The sequence below is a fragment of the Sparus aurata genome, chromosome 4, assembly GCF_900880675.1.
Source record: "Sparus aurata chromosome 4, fSpaAur1.1, whole genome shotgun sequence".
NCBI lineage: Eukaryota > Metazoa > Chordata > Actinopteri > Spariformes > Sparidae > Sparus > Sparus aurata.
Genome location: NC_044190.1, coordinates 9,055,328 through 9,063,000, shown reverse-complemented (window position 1 = coordinate 9,063,000; position 7,673 = coordinate 9,055,328).

Sequence of the window (7,673 nt, the reverse complement as noted above, 5' to 3'; positions counted from 1 at the left end):
GTCTTTTGAGTATCTGGCCATAAACCAAAGTACAGAACAAATTAAAAATGTGACCTGAAGATGATGGTGCAAGAGGAAAAGTCAGCAGGCTTCTTCCCCATATGAGCATGAACTCAGTCCAGCAAGAGGAACCAAAAAAGTCAACCTGACACCAAGACAGAGGTAAGGACCATGAAGTCTGGACCTGTGTGGTCGACTGACAGCACTGCTTCTAGCATGAGGTAAGACACTGTGTGTAACTACTGAAGTGCAGATTTAAATCTGGTTCTGGCTACATCGTAAGTTGAAACAGTATTTTAATGACTGATAGACAGGCCTCTTTGGTTTGGGAGGCGCTCTCGTTGGTGTACGTATGCACCCTTTAATCAGATCCAGTTTTTCGGATTGTTTGCACATGCCTGAGAGATGATGTAACGATATGACTCCATCCCTCTCTGGGCTTCCTGTGCCAGAGCGCTGCGGTGAGCTGCTGTCAGAGAAAACTCTGCACTGCTGGCAGAGGGGGGTTGTGTGTGTGTGTGTGTGTGTGTGTGTGTGTGTGTGTGTGTGTGTGTGTGTGTGCCTGTGTCTGTGTCTGTGTGTGTGAATGACTCAAGTGTTTCCACTCTACGAGAACAGAGAGACGAGAACAGCAGGTTTTTGTCATCTCTGCTAATCACTAAAAGGTGTCATTTCATTTCAAAGGAGAATCCAAACGTTGAGTCATTATCTGACAGTAAACTATGTGCTTGTGTAAGTACAGTACGACTGTTCCCTCAGACCGTGACTAATAATAAACTCTGGGCCTCCGCATGCAGAGAAAATGGACTATAACAGCTTCGAGTCCAGGTCTTTATTATCGGGTGATGTCCAGAGTCATAAATAGGATGTTATGTTCAGCTTTAAGGAACAAGGGGAGTCTCTGGTGAGCAATGAAGCCTTAAAGGAACAGTTCATCCAAAATATAAATGTGTTCATTGTCTTTTCAAACCTGTGGAGGGAAATTCAGGTGAAGTTTCGCAACCTCGCAACCAAACAGTGTTTCAGCATTCTCCTTAACAACTGAAGTAGATGGGGACTTGTTTCAAAATGTAAAAAAGCAACACAATTGGCTCCATGCAGCTCGTCATGTCTCCAGAAGACCTGAGATCCCAAGTTGATCTTTGTCCACACCAGCCCTGTGCTTAAGCCAGCGCATGATAGATGCTGACTGATTTTTCACTTTTGGGTGCACTGCTCCTTTAAAGGAGATATTCTTAGGGCATCTCAAACCTACCTGAGAATACAAACACTGAGAACTACAACATCAAGCAGCCTGGTAAAGCAAAAGCAACAGCACATGATAATAATAAAAACTAAACATGTACAAGTAGCTGAATAAGAAATGGATGGTACTCTCCTCTGCACTTTGGCATGGACAGTCCAATCAGCCGTGATATGAAGCAGCTGCCGGTCAGGAGGTCGGATTAGCTGTCGTCCAGTCCCTGCAGGGATGCAGACGAGGATTAAACATCTCTGGACCGACTCCAACAGCACAGTCCACTCGCCTCCACATGACCGGGACGTGATGCAAAAACAGGCTGCAGATGTTCAGAACATTCACAGATATGAACTCATCCTCTACAGAAGAGGAAAAAAACAAAAAATGTTTGCGCTGACATATTTATCTGTGAGATCACCATGGTTACGTGTCAGGGTGTTTCTCCCAAACAGCACCTCTCTGCACTCTGCCAGCTGTTACACAGGGGCTTTGTTCTATAAACAGGTACGCTCACCTCAGTCTCACTGTGAGTCAGTGCTGCTCTGACCAGCTCCGAGCAGGCCCTCTGTCTTATGACCTCATGCCTGGTAAACAAAGGCTCACAGATTACAAGAGAGGAGAAAAAAGAGACGGGCCCTTGTACTGTACTCACAAACAGCCAAGCAAAGGGAGTGAGTAGATCATTCACTGAATCCAACACTGTGCCTCCGGTCATCTGTTTGTTTTAGAGAGAACGCAGGAGACAAACTGAGCTAACACCCTCAGTAGAAACACACTAAAAGGCACTTTATACTGGTCATCACACAGTCTCAGTTGAACACTGTTGCCTCTGTATGACAAATAAGACCACCAGTGAGAACATCAGCTTTTTCTATACATGCATTAGTACTTATTTTATGTCTATATTTGATATTTTCTATTCTCTGTATCTTATATTCATTCCGTCTTCTAGCTTTGGTACGGCACACTGAATCTCACTGAAATCTCACTGAACCTCGTTGTAAGTGTGCAAAGACGATAAAGGTGTTATTATTCTCATTCTTACTCTCAGAATAATTAACCTTCATACATGTCACCGGGGCGGCTGTAGCTCAGTGGGTAGAGCTGGTGGACCAGTGATTGGAAGGTCGCTGGTTCGAATCCCCGGCTCCCCTGGGGTGGGACGGAGCTACATGCCGAAGTATCCTTGAGCAAGATAGTGAACCCCAGAATTGCTCCTGATGTGCAGTTGGCCCCTGGGGCAGCCACTGTCATCAGTAAGGGTCCTGCAATGAGCTGGTGACTCATTCAGGGTGTACTCTGGCCTTCGCCCATGAGTAGAACTGGATTTTGCCCCAGTAAGCCCTGCAACCCCTCAGGGGGATAAAAAGTGGCAACATCCCGCAACCCTCACGGAAAAAGCGGAAAAGAAAACAAACGAACATGTCACCGGGTCAGATTCAAACTTATCGAGGTTGGAAAGCTGTTTTTCACCATCGTCATCTTTTGCTAGTGTCACAATATCAGATTTTCATCGCCAAAGAAATTCACAATCATAATATCGACAGAAATTTTAATTATTTTTTTTTTTGCTAGCAATCAAATCTATCTCTACCTTTTAGGTTATTGTGGGTTTTGTCTCTTTTCTGGCAAATAAATAACAGTCAAAATATGAGCGGATGGAGGTGGAGAGAGTCTGAAACCGTAACTTTAAAAAGAATATTGAACAGAAAAAACAAATGCGTTCAACTACTTGTGAAAAGACAAACAGATGAACTCGTAAAGAAGTGATACACAAGGTTGGACGACTCTGCTGGATTATTCAGACAATATTATCGTATTGTTTATTATCAACACAATGTCAGTATTGAACTTTTTGACATCACGATCATCGTGAACATCGCAGATATCGTGACACCCCTGCTCCTGAGTGAAGTGTCTGCCAGAATCAGCCAAAAATGAAAGTGTCTGTAGAAGCTTTAAGTAAGAAAGAAAGAAAAGCCCTCAGCATTGGAATCATTTACACTTGGGACACTTCATGTCCACATCAAAAATAGCCTGAGCCAAAATGTTAACAGATAAAAAAGAATTTTCAGGTGCCACTATGTATTTTTTCTCCCAGTATAAATATAAACTCTGACTTCACTCTCACCATAAATTACATACTGTATGTCGGAGGCCGAGCCCTCATGTCACCGCCGCTCTCCGACACAAAGTGACGCCCTTGGTCCTCAGTAATGTTGGGCTGAACTCACCGCCCTGCTCTCCTCCCTCTGCCGAAGCCTCTCAAGGTGACAGCAGACATGTTATCAGGAGAAGAGTAATGACAGTGACCTCCAAACACAGTCTCGCACCTGACTGACTCATGGAACCACCCCGACAGAAAACAAACCTTGGGAAGAAGTAAGAACAGTCTGTGACAGCCTGTTGGAGCTAATCCTTCTCGGACTGAACCTGTTGTCTAATTATTACCAAAAGCTGACGGATCAGCAGTGATGGTGAATTGTTACTTCTCTCAAATTTGAGTTCAGGGAAGAAGCCATGAGCAGGCCTAATGTATTAAATTTGCATCGTGTCCTGAACAGCTTTAAATGGAATGACAGCCACCTCTATTTGAGAGCAGTCAAAGCAGCACTGCAGCATTAATTTCCCTTCCTTCAGTGTTAAAAATAGTAAGTTGTCTCAGCCTCATAATGTCAAACACATTCTGCCAAGTGAGACTGCCAGTGCAATCCCCGCTCGGAGTGGAAAAATAATTAGTAGCAGCGCTGCAAAACAATGGCGAGCTTTGAAATGCTGTGTGTAGCAGCACACTGTGATCACTGGAGATGTGCTGGTTAATTAGTCTCTCATAATGGATCCGGTTAGTAAATATTTATGGATAAAAAACTATTCAAAACAGACGCTGTGCACTGGATAACAAGATCAAACCAACCCAACCGGTTGTCCTCAGTAAAGAGGCTCCCGTTCCTCCAAATATGATCATAATGCACGTATATGAAACTGACAAATACATTTACAAGATCTGTGGAGTCATCAAGTCATCAAGGAGAGAACGTGTGTCAAAGAGTTGACGAGGGAGGATTGACTGGTGAGTGAAAGGCGCCATCTGGTGTTTGAAACTATCAGGGATTTAGCACACGTGCAATGAAAGGGAAACCCAATAGAGGTCAGAGACAGCTGACTGATACCAGATAAGAGAGAGAGAAAAAACTCCTGTGTGTCTCATGTTGATCATGGTTTAAAGATAGTTCACCTCCATGAAGGACCACAAGAGTCAGTTATATGATTGATTAATAACTACTTCACAATACAGTTCGGCATCAAGAAATGTATTTGCAAATGTATTACTTAACGCTTATTTTTATTTAGCGATGGGACACTTTATTTCCATGCCTCTTGGGTTCCTCCAGACGTTGTGATACATTTCTAACAAGTCCTAACAAGTACAGGTACTTACAGGTAAGTACTTTAAATATAATGATTCACCGAGCTTATCTTATCTTACAACAACCATAAACCCTGAAGTCCTGCAGGCTTCACCACATGTGGTTCTACTGCCTGCTTGATTGATTAATTGTGTACACAGGTGTGCATACAGTGGTATAATTCAAAAGTTCAGAGATTCAGAGGTTCATTTAATAGTCATTTTATAACAGCAGGGTTCTAAAAGGAAATGTGTTGGAGGCCCTTTTTGTTACATAGGAAAAAACAAAAAATCATTTTCATGTTGGAGTGCTGAGCATGGACTGAGGAGTTTCACATGAATGAAGCTGCTCTGTAGTCTGGTGGTTCTGCTCATCAGCAGCATGTGGTTGACGTAAGTGTTTTTTGGGTGATTATTTATTTCATTGGGATGTTGCAGTTAAGTCAGATGACATATTTCCTTTGGGTTCCTGAAGTTTTAAAACAGGCAAAAACAACATACAATTGAATGGCTCCGAACAGTTCACACAACATAAACCCAAATTAATTTGAAAAAGACATTACTGACACTCTTTAAAAGCCAAAATTTTGCACTGTGGCTGCTAAGCTAAAACGTTAGCACGCATCTTTAGTGGGTGCACCAGCTGCATCGCACATCGAGGCTGTAAATGATGTCTCTTAAAATCAATTTAGGATCTTGGGGGCTCTGAAGACGCCAGACAAACTGTGTGGAGCCATTTTAAATGAACTTCTTTTGTTTTTTTGTGTCCCCAGCTACTTCAGTTGTTTAGGTGAATGCTGCAAAACAGTTTTGCTGTCAAGCTCCAGAACTGTTCTGGCGACTTCAAAACTTCACCCGACTTTCGGCCGCCGTTTAGCTCAGTTGGTAGAGCAGCGTCCCATGTGCAGAGGCTTTGTCCTCGCTGCAGCGGACCCGGGTTCAGCTCCCGGCCTGGGTCCCTTTGCTGCGTGTCACTCCCCCTCCCTCTCATCCTGTTTCCTGTCCACGTCTTCAGCTGTGCTATCAATAAAGTCAAAAGGCCAAAAAAAAAACTTCACCTGACTTTCCATCTGGAGGATTTAATGAGTGAACTGTCAGTTTTGGGTGAACTTATAACTAACTTATAAAGGGAAATAAACTAATTGCAGTAACTTCTCTCCCACCACCTGTGGGTGCAGTTGGACCTGGGAGACTGTCGTCATGGTAACGTTGTAACAGATGACTCACGGTGATATTGCTCGTCCTCCCACTTAGTTTCCTGTGTTTGTTTTTTCCTCGTAGAGAACGGGTGGAGATGAGAGTGGAGTAAAGCGACTCTTCAGGTGGGTCAGTCTGCTAATGCGGTCTCCTGCTGTAGCTCTGACTCCTGAGAGGATCCCAGAAAGAAGTGCAGCTAGAGATTTTTAAAAAGCTTTTGGAAAGAACTTTAGATTTTCGTAGTTTTAACTTAACATGGCAGACTACTACCCACGTGCGTCAGCCAAGTACGGACCAGTGATGTGAAGACAATACTACGGGCTTATTTGCAGTTCAATCTAAAAGAGAATCATCTCACATGGAGAGCATCATGATTAATTAATGAGTCGAGCTCCCTCCTCCTGATCTCTCTTTGTACTCATAGGTTTAATGACCTGATTTCCATTAGAAAATGTAAGACAGTGGGATTACTGCAGCATCGTCTATAACCAAGCGACCAACTGAACACATGAATCATTCAGAGATCATGAATCCACTTGTTGCATCTCAGTATTAGTTCCTCAGAGTTGGATTTCATGGAGGTGCATCTCAAAGTAGCACCTGCAGCCTTTGTGTCCTAATTAAATTACGTATTACTATCTCTCACCAGCGCTACATCAAAATGACATATTAGGTTAATGATACATGTACCATCATAGCTTTCCACTGCCAGCACTGTCTATAAGTAATAACATGGTTTTAATGTCCTGACAGAGCGAATCAAAAAGGAGAAAACAGCTTCAGGGAATTCATCCTGCGTTCCTCTGAATAATCATAAACTGTACACAGACATGAACAGATGACAGGGACAGACGCCAAGAGCTCCAGTAATGAATACATAATGAGAAGAGTACTGAGTGCTGAGTTCACATATTGGTCATCGTGTACCTTCAACTTGGATCCATCTTGTTGTTCATTTATGGTCTTTTATTTACAGTTCTACAATGATTAACTGACCTGCTGCAGGCTGCCGGTTCATATCTGATCATATTACCCAGATTTCCATCACACCATTTAGAAAAAAAGATCAGGTACAATGGATTTTTATTGCACGTCGTCCTGTAGAGGAAATCATTCATGCTTGGTGACGGCAGTGTCCTACAAAGAAAGCACCCATTCATTTACTGCGAAACAGGCGTTCCCATTTTAATAATTGTTGTAACCGAACCAAAATCTAAATTAGATTGATATAAAACAGTGCAGCCAGTGGAAAAACATACGGCAGCTCTGTATTCTCAAACATGCCAGGATCTACTTTTAGCATTCAGAATCTGATCATATGGGTCAAAACATGATTCTGAAGTGAAAAATGTACCTTTGAAAAAGAAATCCTCAGAGCAATTAAATCAAAAGTGTAAGAAGATGAAAATATATTCTTTTCAATATCTAAGTCTTTTTTTTTTTTTTTACCATAACTGCATCACCTTGATTTTATTCTCCCTTTACCTTCTAAAAATAAAGGTCACTGTTTTGTTTGCACAACTGGTCTCAAGATGATTAAAATGTATATATGGAAAAAAACTGTTCAGTATATGAACAGTCAGGTTCTCATTTACTTTATGACACTGATATCCCAACGTAGGAAAATCCCTCATATCTTTTATAGCTGTTACCATGTGGTAATAATCATAAAGACGTTATTTTTAAGCCTGGTTGGTCATGAGACTGTTAACCAGGTTCCTCTCACGCAGACGCCAACTACAGTCATCCTGCATTTGGCAGCACTGGCTCCAGATGTCACATGCAGCAGTTAGTGGTCACAGAGACCTGCTAAATGTTTCCACCCACCAT